This window comes from Pristiophorus japonicus, chromosome 11 (assembly GCF_044704955.1).
Source record: "Pristiophorus japonicus isolate sPriJap1 chromosome 11, sPriJap1.hap1, whole genome shotgun sequence".
NCBI lineage: Eukaryota > Metazoa > Chordata > Chondrichthyes > Pristiophoridae > Pristiophorus > Pristiophorus japonicus.
The window spans coordinates 193222836-193236755 of NC_091987.1; the positions used below are offsets into that span (position 1 = coordinate 193222836).

At 45.7% G+C, this 13920-nt stretch overlaps 1 protein-coding gene across 1 annotated transcript in view; it reads right to left on the reverse strand.

Moving 5' to 3' along the window:
- igsf9bb (immunoglobulin superfamily, member 9Bb) overlaps window positions 1-13920 on the reverse strand; it is a 777241-nt gene that overhangs the window by 165880 nt on the left and 597441 nt on the right. The gene's annotated exons all lie outside the window — the stretch shown is intronic.

The window sequence follows — 13920 nt, forward strand, 5'->3', positions numbered from 1 at the left end:
ATTGCACCGGGGTAATATATAATCCTTGTGAGCACAAGTACAATTTACTAAAAAAAAACTGCCCTTAACTTGCCCTTTCCATGATTGCGGATTGATCTCGGAACTGATACATGGAGATTCATTGCTTTCAAACCACGTGCTTTTCACTGGAGAAGCTCACAAATCACAGCATGGCAACGATTCAAAATATACAGCAAAATCCATTGGCTAGTTAGGCAGTTAAACATCTTGCTCAGGTTGCTTGAGCACGCTTGTTATCGCAGGCTGTACACCGGATGGAAGAGAATGGCTCATCTGTCAGCGAACCGCCTCGCTTTGCTCGGAACTTACTCCATTCAAGCTGGATGTGGAACAAACTTACTCTTAAAGGCAGACTGTCACCACTTGGAGAGGGATTTTCAATTGCTTGTTTGTGGAGCAGCCAACTGACACCGAACCAGAGAGCAGATATATTTAAATCGCAGATGGAAAAAGTACAAATCAAGTATATTCCAGTAAGGAGAAAAGGGGAGTATAGTGAAGGTTGGGCTTCCATAAATGAATAGGGAGATTAAATATAATTTGAAACAAAAAAAAAAGAGGATAATTACTGGGCAGTTGATACAAAGACAAAGCCAGAAAAAAATATAAAGAATATAGGAGAGCAGTAAAAAAATGAGAAAAAATGAGCAGAAAACATGGAGTAATAAAAATACTTTCTACGGGCAGTTTTGAAGCAAGCGGATAGTCAATGCAGGGTTACAATGGCAGAGAACTGGAGGAGGCAAGCTGGAGATCGAATGTGAGGGAATTTAAAAAAAAAATCAATCCAGGATGTGGGCATCGTTGGCAAGGCCAGCATTTATTGCCCATCCCTAATTGCCCTTGAGAAGATGGTGGTGAGCCACCTTCTTGAACCGCTGTAGTCCGTGTGTTGAAGGTACTCCCACAGTGATGCTTGGGAGGGAGTTCCAGGATTATAATCCAATGACGATGAAGGAACGGCGATATATTTCCAAGTCAGGATGGTGTGTGACTTGGAGGGGAACTTGGAGATGTTGGTGTTCTCGTGCACCTGCTACCCTTGTCCTTCTAGGTGGTAGAGGTTGCGGGTTTTGGAGGTGCTGCCGAAGAAGGCCTGGGAAACCTGGCTGGCAAGGAATAAAACTCTGACACACCGAATAAGTTTTCTCCAAGAAAATGAATATCGGGATTGTCGAACCAGCAGAGCGGAGTTCAGAACTGTTGGCAAAGGTTATTACTAAAGAAATTTATTCAACCTTAAGGCAGGCAAATCATAGGAACCTGATGGCTTACAGCTGAGGATCTAGAGAGAAGTTAGGGAAGAAGCTGTTTGAAAAAGAGGATTGTGCCTGAAGAATTGAGGATGGCAAATGTGACTCCTCCCTTCAAAAAAGGAGGCAGGGATAAATCAAGAAATGATAGGCCAGCTCATATCAATTCTTTATCTCTTCCTTTTAGGAAGTCCATAGAACTCCTGGACTAATAATCCAGAGAACGTAAATTCAAATCCCTTCAGAGAAGGAAACCTGTGCCCTTACCTGGTCAATGTGGTTGACTCCTAAATGCCCCTGTGAAGTGGCCCAGCAAGCAACTCAGTTATATCAGCACCTTCTCTCGCCACCTAGGAATGTGCTATATATGCCGGCCTTGCCAATGATGCCCACATCCTGAGAATTATTTTTTTTTTAAAGAGGTGGGACCACTTGGAACATGGGCTGGCCCTTAAATTCACTTCACCTGGCTTGCGAATAAAAAGCAGCCTTTACCCATCCTCCAGGCCCCAGGACGTTCAAAGAATATTCAACTATGGGAAAGATGTAAAAGCAATTGAAAAGGTGCAGGCTAGATTAACTAGGATGTTAACAGGAATAAGGGGGTGTGGATTGAGCAGGAGAGTGGAATTAGACTTTTGGCATGTCGAGAAAAACACTGGCACAGATTTCTTAGGTCAAACCTGTTCCTGTGCTGTAACACTATGATTCTATTCCTTGTGGACCCTGGTTTGAAAACCTATACACTGTAACACTTGATAGTATTGACCCAGTTCCTTCTAAAAGGGTACCAACTGGCTAACTGCTTTTTCTGGCATTCTGTTCCACATATCCACTCTCCTCTGGAATGTCTTACGTTTTTCTAATGTCTAATCTTGCTCAAGGTTTGTGAATTTCCCATCTGTGTGAAAGGTTTCTGAATCTTCGCAAACCTCTACAAATCTATTCCACTGGAGATCCCACTAGCAGCTAATTCACCCCTCCCACTCACAGTGCTAAAGATGAATCCTTTTCTCATTATGCAATACACAGGCTCATGACGTTAAGTAATATACTCCGACAACAGCTTTCACAAGCGCATCCAGCGGCAGTGGCAACGTATTCCGTGAGGGTAACGTGATCTTCTGACACACAGCAAGTTTCCTTCCCTTGTTCAGGTCTCCCTTGACAACATGTTCTGTTTGTTGACATGCTGCTCACAGATAAGAACCAGACAGTTCCATTAGAGAACACTATGAACCGACAACCTCTCCGCAGGAAGAAGACGACCACTTTGTGAAAGCCTCCACTTAAACCCTTGAGGATTCTGTATTGCCATCTCTCACATGAGTAAGCGACAATGTGCATTTGTTATCAGTGTTGATTGGCTGCCAGGTCCATCACATTGTTATTCGGACCACGGTGTGCTACGAGAACAGTAGGTGACACACGAGCTCTGCATCCTCCCCTGTAATGTATTTGCTTCATGGGGACTTTGCTTAAGAATTCATAGCAATACATTGCTATTAAGAGATAGTTGGCTTATTAGCAAAAGGTTTAACAATCATCCTACACATTACCAGTTCATCCACCAGGCTCACAACCACCTGCCTCATTGGGGATCCCCTGAACCCAACTGGCTGGGGTTTTATTGAGTCTTGTGAACATCAGCCTAAGCCACTCCCAACTCAACAGCTCTACAAACCTGTGAGCATATTCACAGATGCATACATTACACTCCTTTTCCTTTTGTAGAAGTTTGCGCTGGTCCTTACTGCCTTGGCTCGGTGGTCGCCTTCTCACCTCTGCGTCGGAAGGTCATGGGTTCAAATCCCACTCCAAGTGCTTTAGCATATAAACTAGCCTGACACTCCCAGTGAAGTACTGAGGGAGTGCTGCACTGTTGGTGGAGCCGCATTTCTAATGAGATTTTAACCGAGGCCCCGTCTGCCCTCTCAGGTGGACGTAAAATATCCCATGGCACTATTTTGAAGGAGAGCAGAGAATTTCTCCCCAGTGTCCTGGCTAATATTTATCCCTCAACCAACGTCACAAAAACAGATTATCTAGTCATTATCACATTGCTGTGTGCGAATTGGCTGCCGTGTTTCCTACATTACAACAACGATTAAACTTCAAAAGTACCTCATTGGCTGTAAAATGCTTTGGGACGTCCAGAGTTCATGAAATGCGCTATATAAATGCAAGTCTTGTTTTCTTTCATCCCTGAATACACCCACACATTTAAGCCGGAATCTTCCCAGCCCTGCGAGTGCGGGTTTGGAGGCGGGCCCGCTGTCAAAATGGCCGTGATTGGCAGCGGGACAAGATCCCGCTCTAAACCCACCTCCTGGTCTGTTTCCAAAGTGCCGGGTCTGGCTGCGGTTCACAGACCCGGCACCAAGTGGCGGGCCAGCCAATTAACATAATTAAGGGGTACTTTAAAGGTCTTTAAAAATAATTTGACCAGATACTTAACATTTATCCAACTTTTTCAGGAGCTTCCCGTTACTCAGGCTTCACGTCAGGTAAGTGTGTAGGGTTCTCAGTGACTCTCCATTGCTTTGACTAGCTGACAGCTGCAGAAGTGGTATAAAAGCTACCATTTCACAGCTGTTCACTTTCCAATCTCAGAAGCAGAAGCCTTCAAATTTGAAAGACACTTTTGAGCTGTATGCAGTGTTTGCAGTGAACTCTCCATCTACTATCCTTGGAGCAACTTCTCTCACCATTGACAGATCACTTCTGTCATCTCAACTTCAATCTATTGCATCTATTCCATCAGCATGAGAGCCCTTGACAAAATCTCACGTTGGCCCTCAGAATCCCACCACAATCAGCCCCAACACCAACATTGCTAAACACACCATCATCACCACCAACACCACCAACCTTCTCCTCAATCACCTGATGCTGTACAGGACACAGGGCATCAGCAATTGACCACATTGCTGCCCTGGATGCCAGGGATGGCCTCACCATGGCCACATTTACTTCACTTGATGTGATGCGCCAGATTGGCACCACCCCACACTAACACCACAAAGCATCCCTGCAATGCCCAAGCCATTCCTTTCACACTCATCACCATTGCGGGGGGGTACCCTTATGTCTCACCATTCACTGCAACTCACTAAGCCACTTCCAAAGGTTCAACTAAATCTGTCCAAGAACGCAAAGTGTTGAAAATAAAGATTTCAATGTTTGACTACAAATGAGCAGAATCTCTACATGAACATTGGCTAAAATATCCAAGTGTGTTGTTAATTGGTATGATTTGACAAGGATGATGGTGAGTGTAAGGGGTGGCTAGTGAGATGGGGATATGATCATATAAATAGAGAGAGAGGGATGGGTGGAGGTGCAAGGTAAGTTGGTGTGAGTAAGGATGTGCAGGAGAAGGGTAGGGAAGGCAGAGTGATGGGGATGTGATGAGTGGCACAGCAGGATGAGGTTGAGTATGGCTTTATAATAACATTTCCTGATCTACTGAGATAATTGAAAGGTTTGCGCCACTGCAGTAGGTCCTCCTGATGACATCCTTGCTTGTGTCCTCCTGTGCAATGTGCAACCAGGCTGTGTTGGTGTCCAGGGGAGGTCTCTTTTGCCCATTGGAAGGGAAGAGAACCTCCCCGCATGCTGTGACTCCCTCCATAAGCATCTGGAGGGTGTCATGGGAGAACCTGGGTGCAGATGTGCACCTTTGTGCGATGCTTGTCAGTGTTTGCTGCACCTCAATGCTGCAGAACACTGACCGAACAACTGTCAAAATTGATGTGACAATGATTCCTTTAAGGATACCAGCTGATGACGCGTCATAAGTGATGTCATCAGACTCGCTTCATTTTAATTGGCTGGGGACCTCGCTTAACAAGCCCCATCAACAGAAGAATCTTCACACAGTGCGGGCTGGAGCCAGGAGCGGGGTTGCCACCTGCCACCGACCCTGGCCGCCCTGGACTTGCCACGGTTGGCGAGATCGCAGACTTAACCTCATCCCACAGGCGTGCAGTCATATACAGAGAATTGAATAAACCTCAGCAATAAATGTCCTCGTCTTTCTCTGCTGAAATGTTCAGTTCTTGTTTAACTGGTTCCATGCTTGCAACTTGAGATTGAGATAAATAAACTAAACACTAATGAGACTCCATGGATGAATAAAGTCATAAGGGAACAACTGAGGGTAAGGAAAGAGGCATATGTTAAGTACCTAGACAGCAGTGGAGTGCATGATGAGGGAGAATACAAAGAGATTAGAGAAGTGAAAAAAATAGGAAGTCAAAGAGAAATTATGAAATTAAATTATCAAGGAACATAAAACAAAATAGTAAAATATTTTACAGGCACATCAATAAAAAAGGAAGGTTGGGATGGGAATAGGGCCATTAAGGGATAGACAGGATAATACCATAGGTAACGACAAAGAGATGGCAGAAATATTAAATAATTATTTTGCTTCAGTAGTTACCAGGGAGTTAGAACTGGTGGACATGACATTGGATGATGATATTAGTAATGAGATAAGTATATCTAAAATAAAAAGAGGAGACATATTAAATAAACAAATCAAATTCAAAGAGGATAGAACCTCTGGTCCGAATGGATTGCATCCACGCTTTTTAAAATAATTTAGAGAAGAGATAGCAGAGGCATTACTACACATAGTTAATCATTTGTTAGAAAAAGATGTAGTACCAGAGGACTGGTGGATAGCTAACATAATACCTATACTTAAGAAGGGGGATAGAACATGTCCAGGGAATTATAGACCAGTCAGCTTAACATCAGTAGTAGGAAAAGTAATGGAATCCCTACTAAAGGAAAAAATAGAAGAATATCTAGAAACCAAAAATATAATAACGAACAGTCAACATGGATTTCAAAAGGGAAAGTCTTGCTTGACCAACCTCATTGAATTTTTTGAAGAGGTAACACAGAGAGTAGACAATGATAATGTACCAGATGTAATTTATCTAGATTTTCAGATAAGGTACCCCATAATAGACTGATGAACAAGGTCAGAGAATACGGAGTCAGGGGACAAGTAGCAGAAAGGATAGCTAGCTGGCTTCAAGACAGAAACAGAGAATAGGGGTTAAAGGTAGCTATTCACAGTGGCAGAAGGTGGGTAGTGGTATTCCACCAGGATCAGTGCTGGGACCACTGTTGTTCACAATTTATATTAACGATTTAGACTTTGGAATCAAAAACACAATTTCTAACTTTGCGGATGACACCAAATTGTGGGGGGGGGGGGGTGGGGGGGGGGGGAGGTTGATAGAGCAACAAGGGGATCTCGTAGTATAAATACACAAAACACTAAAAGTTGCGACAAAGGTTAGTAAGGCCATAAAAAAGCAAACCAAGCACTAGAGTTTATTTCTAGAGGTGTAGAATTGAAAAGTAGGGAAGTTATGCTAAACCTATATCGAATCTTGGTTAGACCACACTTGGAGCACTGTGTACAGTTCTCATCATCATATTATAAAAAGGATATAGAGGCACTGGAGAGGGTGCAGAGAAGATTTACAAGGATGATACCAGAAATGTGAGGGTATACATATCAGGAAAGAGTGAATAGGTTGGGTCTCTTTTCTCTTGATAAAAGAAGGCTGAGCGGTGACCTAATACAGGTCTTTAAAATTGTGAAAGATTTTGATAGGGTGGATACAGAGAGAATGTTTCCACTTGTGGGGAAGAGCATAACTAGAGGCCATCAATATAAGATAGTCACCAAGAATTCCAATAAGGAATTCAGAAGAAACTTCTTGACCCAAAGAGTGGTGAGAATGTGGAACTCGCTACCAAGCTAGACAAGCATATGAGGGAGAAGGGAATAGAGGGTTATGCTGATAGATTTAGATGAGGAAAGACGGTAGGAAGCTCAAGTGGAGCATAAACGCCGGCATGGACTGGTTGGGCCAATTGGCCTGTTTCTGTGCCGTACATCCTATGTAAACAATTACAACTTATCTTCACACTTCTTAAGACTATTTCCATCTATTTCTTGAAATCTTGTATATGTAATACATGATATTAAGTTTCCACTGTTGTCAATCAGTTCTATGAGATCACGTGGTCAGCATGGATCAATAACTGGAAATAATTTCAAATGGCCCTGCAAGCTTCCCGTTCCTCTTTAATCCACCATCTGGAATTTTACCCATTTTGTCCAGCCTCTGCTCTGCATTTGGTCCAGGTTCTATTCCCTTCAAGGGCTCAGTGACGGCTCCAGTTCTGCTCACTGCCCTACCTCCCGGGCTCACCATGAGTGCTCAAGGTCTGGTTCCATTCCCTGCCTCCGACTGAGGCTCACCCCAAATACTCCAGTTCCACCTCTTTCTTTTCACCAACACTCACCCAAAGTGTCTGGTTCTGTTGCCTGCCTCTCATCGAGGCCCACCCAAACAATCCAGCTCCACTCTCTCTGTGTCAGCCTTGGCTCACCCCCAGCACTCCAGTTCCATTACCCACCCAGAGGATTGTAGCTTCATTCTCTCCCTCTCATTAAGCCCCAGCCAAGTACTTCGGCATGGGCTGTTCTCCCACCTCCCACGGAGGCCTGTCTCGAATATTCCAGCTCTATTCCCTCACTCCTAGTAATTTACAAGTGTCTGCTCCACAAGGGGTCCAAGCACCATTTCCGCTGCTCTCCCGAGCTCTATGTCCACTCTCGCTACTCTCCCCAGAACTGAAATCCACTCTTGGCCTCCATGCTACAGTCCCACCACTCTGATCCTTTCCACATGGCCCAATGTCGCTTTACGCCTGGTCTGACCGTATGGCCTGCTTTGCTGCAGCCCTGCTCACTGGGTCCTCACTGACCTTCTGCTTACAACTTAAATTAAGACTTGCATTTATATAGCGCCTTTCACGATCACCGGATGTCCCAAAGCGCTTTGCAGCCAATGAAGTACTTTTTAAAATAAAGTGCAGGCACTGTTGTAATGTTGAAATGTTGTAATTATCCCTTCTCCCTCTCACCTCTAATTGGAAGCTCCATTCTATCCCTACCTCCTCCTGGACTAGCAAGCCACTCACTTGTATCCAGGGTAACTAGGGTTAAATGCCGGCCTTGCCAGTGATGGCCAAATCCCAAGAATTAATTAATTTTAATTACCGGTAGTTAATTTAAAAACATGCACACTCTATTGGCTCCTGGCTCTGCAGTGGTTCAATCCATCTTGAAATGCAACACAGGAGAAATGATTTCATAAGAAATAGGAGCAGGAGTAGGCCATTTAGCCCTTCGAGCCTGCTCCACCATTCAATAAGATCATGGCTGATCTGATCTTGGCCTCAACTCCACTTCCCTGCCTGCTGCCCATAACCCTTGACTCCCTAATCATTTAAAAATCTGTCTATCTCCACCTTAAATATATTCAATGGCCCAGCCTCCACCGCTCTCTGGGGTAGAGAATTCCAAAAATTCACGACCCTCTGAGAGTAGAAATTCCTCCTCATTTCCGTTCTAGATGTGCGACCCCTTATTCTGAAACTATGCCCCCTAGTTCTAGATTCCCCCACATTCTGTCCATCTTTCTGGCAGTAAACACCACCTTGAAGCAGTTTGATAAATAAAAAGTGTGAATAAAATATACAGCAATAATCAATTAGGTTTAACCTGTCGCTGTGTTTCAGATCTGCTTCCACCATCACCATTGCACCTCAGAATCAATAGACTGCGATTTAAAATGCAGATTTTCAACATGGTGTGAAATGGTGCAAGGTCACAGATTGAGTTTGTTGCAATACTGTACCTAGACTGTTGGCACACTATGTTAAATAGTCAATAGGTTGTTAAATTCCCACTAATTTACTATCTACAGTGTTGGAAAAAAAACAGCAAGTAGGGATAGTCCAGCTATACATCACTACAAAGTGCACAGGCAGTTAAGAACCAGAAGTTTAGATTTCGATCAGGGCTTACTGTAGGTTTTGGGGTTAGTAGCAGATTGGCCAACATGAGTATCTTGGATAGATGAAGTTAGCCAAAATGAATACATGCTGCTGGGCACGTACACATAGTGGATTTCTGCTGACACAGAAAGACAATCCTTGAGCAGTTCAGTCAGGCAGGGGGAGATAAGATGGAAAGCAGAAATCCAGGCAGCTGTGGCAGCTTACAGTTAGCCGGAATGCAAACTAAATTAAGAATGAACAATAGAAGGAACTAGATTAAGTTAGCAAAGTGCGATTTTAATGAACTAACACGATTGACAGAAGGCAGGAAAGTTTAAGATTAATGGAAAAATACTGAAGGAAATTGGAATGAGCCCAGTCTAGCAGGATCAAGGCAACCTTGAGAAATATAGATAAGAATGGGTCTTAGTTTAACTCCTTGAAACAGTCAGGAAGTCAGGGGGCATGGCATAGGGGGTATAAAAACTAGTGCATCCTTGTTCAATGTGGGCAACTTAGACTGAAGACACGGAGGCCAAGCTCAGGGTATGCTACTTTCATCCAACAGGTTGTCTGCTTATAAGTATATAGATGTATATAACTTGCTCGCTAAATATGATTGATTGTATTCATATTTCTGAATAAAGTGTTGTTAAAACTATTAGGGGGTGAAATTGCCTCCCGACCAAAAAGTAGGCACACTCACCGATTCAGTAATGTTTTCTCTGCCCCAAATCTATGTGGCGGAGATTGGACCAATATTCAGCTCTTTGGCTTTCATTTCCGGTCGGGGCGGTGTTGAGGAGTGGAAGTGCCCTTGGAGCGAGGCGACCGTCGCTCCGAGTCATTAGCGCTGCTGTCGTGACGCGTCGCACTGATGTGTCACAACGTCCCTCCCCATCAGTTAAAGGGGAGGACCGCTGTGAACTCGGCAATTAATTTAGTTTGGCCCACTGGGCCACCAGGGAGGGTTTCGGCCGGGTTAGCGGCCCGGTAACCAAGAGGGTATGCCGGGCTGCATGTTGGCGGCCCGGCCGAACCCGTGGCCACCATTGTCGGGCTGACCTGGCAGTGTAAATAACATGGCGATCGCAGCAGCGCGCCCTTCCCTTTAAGTGCGGATGTGCCACCCAGCCGCACACAGCTTCCCGACTGGGTCAACTTCCCGACCGGGTCAAATTCCCGACCGGGTCAACTTCCCGACCGGGTCAACTTCCCACGTGGGGCGGAAAGGGGCCGCCGCTGGTCGGAAAGGGGTTGGCGCGTGCCCGATGGGGCGACAGCACGGACAGTGCGGAAACCCATTCCCGCCGCTCCCAGCCCGGGGCAATTTCGGACGGGTCAGCCCATCCGTCTGCCCCCGGTCAGTGAAACCGATAAAGCGGGAATGGGCCTTATGGAGGGGGGCAATTTTGGCCCCTTAAAATCTTACACTTACCAAGGAACAGTGAACTGAACATGACCCGCAGCATTTCCACGAATGTGGGCTTACAAAGATTGTCAACAATTAAGGGTTATAATAGTTCCAAATGTGAAGTGGTGGGGAATAGCAGACAATTAGTCTACAGCAAACTATAATTTTTTCTACTTTGGCCCAGCAATATAACCTAACTCCAGCAGACCGTGACTGTGTGACATCCAGCTTCCCACACCAGCCATTCTTAAGCCATGTTTTTACCAAAATGCGGGTAGTTTTTTTTTGCTGTAGGCCAGCGCACATCAGGAACAGAGCTACAACTATCCAACCCAAACTTATCTTCCTCAAGCTCCTCAGACCTAGCTTGGAGGGGGGGGGGGGGAGGGAGGAGAATGCCTGCCTGTCTGGGTTGGTTTTAGAGCGAGGGCCTGGGTCCTGGGGGTGAAAGGGCAGTGCACTATCCTATTGTGATGTGGATTACAGCACAAAGTCACAATATAACAGAGGAATGAGAATGCAGGATTGAAGAGGTTATCTGCAAGAGCCATTAGCTCAGCAACATCCTGACAGGATTCTCTTGGCACTTTAGTGTGAAACAAATCTTCAGTTACAGGAGCGAGGCTAATTGGCTCCAGCCAGTCCTTCATTGTGCTGAGGAAATATTGCAACAGTTAACCGCGTCAATTGCAGGCTTCAATTTACTAAAGTGTACTGTCCAAGACAATATCGGTAGATCATCCATTTCCTTAATAGATTAGAGCATCAGCGTTGGTATTCTCCAGACAGATGTGTTTCAATTTCCCAGAGAACATGTAACAAAGCGCATTGATTCTCGGCTTTGTGTAAAACGAGAGAATTTCAATACGGCAGAGGGACGATCACAATTACCTCGACATTAGTTGCAAATAATTTTAACTTCAATTTTATTTTGTAATTTCTCCCATTATTTGGCTCAGCATTTTTCTTTTTCCATTGTCTGACTGCACCATAAAGCTGGCCCACAGCCTTGCTCTTGGCTCTCTCCCAAGAATACACATTAGCCAATAGTTAGCAATCACTCTCTGATGCTTCTTCCTTCCTCCTGGGACTGCCTGGCCTCTGTTCAGCATCTCTTACCATAGGAGAGTGGAGATCGGTAATGCATCATGTGGTAGATTATGGGAATAAAGCCACATTCTCATTCTAAAGTGCAATGTGAAGGAACCTCAATGCGTTACATCGATACCAGTATCACCTTTTATTGTCACCATTTAGGTCACGTTCTACCCTCGAAGTTTCTTTGTGGCACTAACTATTTCACACTCCCCTCCCCCCACTCCCAGTTCTCCTCCCACCAAAAAAGATAGCTTCTACCCAACCTATATAGGGGCCGAAATTCTCCGTCCATGAAAGGACGGCTACCGCGGGGTTTGGGAGGCCGATCGTAAAAAATTGATCGGTCGCCAAGGTTGGGCGTTTCTCTCTCCCCGAGCCATATTCAGCTTGGGGGGCATTTGAATAGTGCGATCTTCTGCCGGAAACAGCGGGGTGAAGCCACGCTAAAGAAGTTAGTGTCACGGTGAGGTCATCAGCAGACGGGCCACTGGAAAACGGCCACACCCGCGATTTTCAGCTACAAAAACGGAGGACTTCTTCAGGCAGTACCCCAGTGAGATTTTCCTGTTGGTGCACGAACACGACACCGCTGGAGTTTTGCTGCGATCGGGTCTGTTTGGTCGGGAAATAATTTTATTATATATTAGTGTTTTGATTTCAGATTCCAGCATCCGCAGTATTTTGCTTTTGAAATAGTTTTATTCATTGTTTTGGCTCCATTAAACCCGCTGAGTGCTGCTCAGAGGTTTGCAGATATTTTTGTACAACTTTCAGGTCTGACTCTTTAGTGAAGTCCTGTGGGCTGCAGAGACCTGCTTGGCAGGGTTCACCCTGAGGATGGGAGGAGTGTTGGGAGAGCGACACCTGGTCAAAAGCAGGGCGGCACGCAGGACCAGTGTGTCCGCCGTCTTCACCGGCCCGAATCAGGATTGCGGTTGGCTGCTTGGGGACAAGGGATATCCCCTGTCCACTTGGCTGCTCATTCCACTGCGGAACCCCAGGACAGCGCCAGGGCATGCATACAATGACGCTCATTGTGCCACCAGGTGCATCATCGAGCAGTGCATAGGCATCCTGAAGCAGAGGTTCCGGTGCCTGGACCGCTCTGGTGGCACCTTGCAGTAATCTCCTCAACGAGTCTCCATCATCGTTGTGGTCTGCTGCATGCTGCACAACCTGGTCATCATGAGGGGACGGCCTCTGGAGATCGAGCCAGCAGTACCACCTGAGGAGGAGGAAGGGGGGAGGAGGCACAGGAGGAGGCGGAGGAAGATCCCCGCCGCCCCATCGCAACTCTATAAGCATCTCATAGCTGCTCGCTTCAGATAATCCCATCCACACATGACCCTTCAGCTCCCACTTTCAATGGCCATCGCAATGAGTGCCTTAACATAGAATTACCCACTGCCAAATGAAACACCTGGCCAGATATATGTGCCAAAAATAAAGATTTATCAAATTATCCAAATCACTGCAAAAACAGAACATAAACAACAATACAATAATACTGTAAACATTTTTTTACCCCTGTGCATCTCACTATAACACTATTACGTGTGACTACCCTAACACTACGCCGAACTGTCATCCCTGTGTCTGCATCATGGGTCCGGGAAGGTTGCTGTGGTTGTTGTCTGGGACCTACAGCTGTCCTTCTAGGATGCCCTGGAACACCTCTGGGCCTGGAAGGGCCGGGTGCAGACTGGCCAGCACACTCCTGGGAGGGTGCATCCTCACATACATGGAGGTGCCTGACACCTCCCCCCGCAATCTCCCTCCATGCATCATGTACTGGCGGTCTGCCAGATCTCCCCACGTCAGGAAACAGAATTCTTCTTCTGTCCTTCACACCGTCCATCAGTGTCTCCAGCTCCATATCAATGAACCTGTTGGCTCTCCTTGCACCTCTTACACAAGCCATCCTTCCAAACTCGTTCCCCCTGTAGTGTCTCTGCACTGTATTATAAAGTCACATGAGGCATATACTGCAGACAAGGTCACTCATGACCTGCACCTTTATTCCCAGGACCAAGGAGTGCTGAGCCTGCGTGCAACATCCCTTTAAGTACCTGGCTGACCAGGTGAGGAGTGTCTCCTACAAGTTCACCCCCTGTGGTCAAGGTGTGTATTTCACAGTTGTATACAGTGTACAGTGTTGTTACATATTGGTTACAGTTATGTGAAGGTTAAAAACATGACATCACCTACCCCGCAATGTCTTTGGGTCAAAGATTGAGTCTTTCAGGCGGTCGA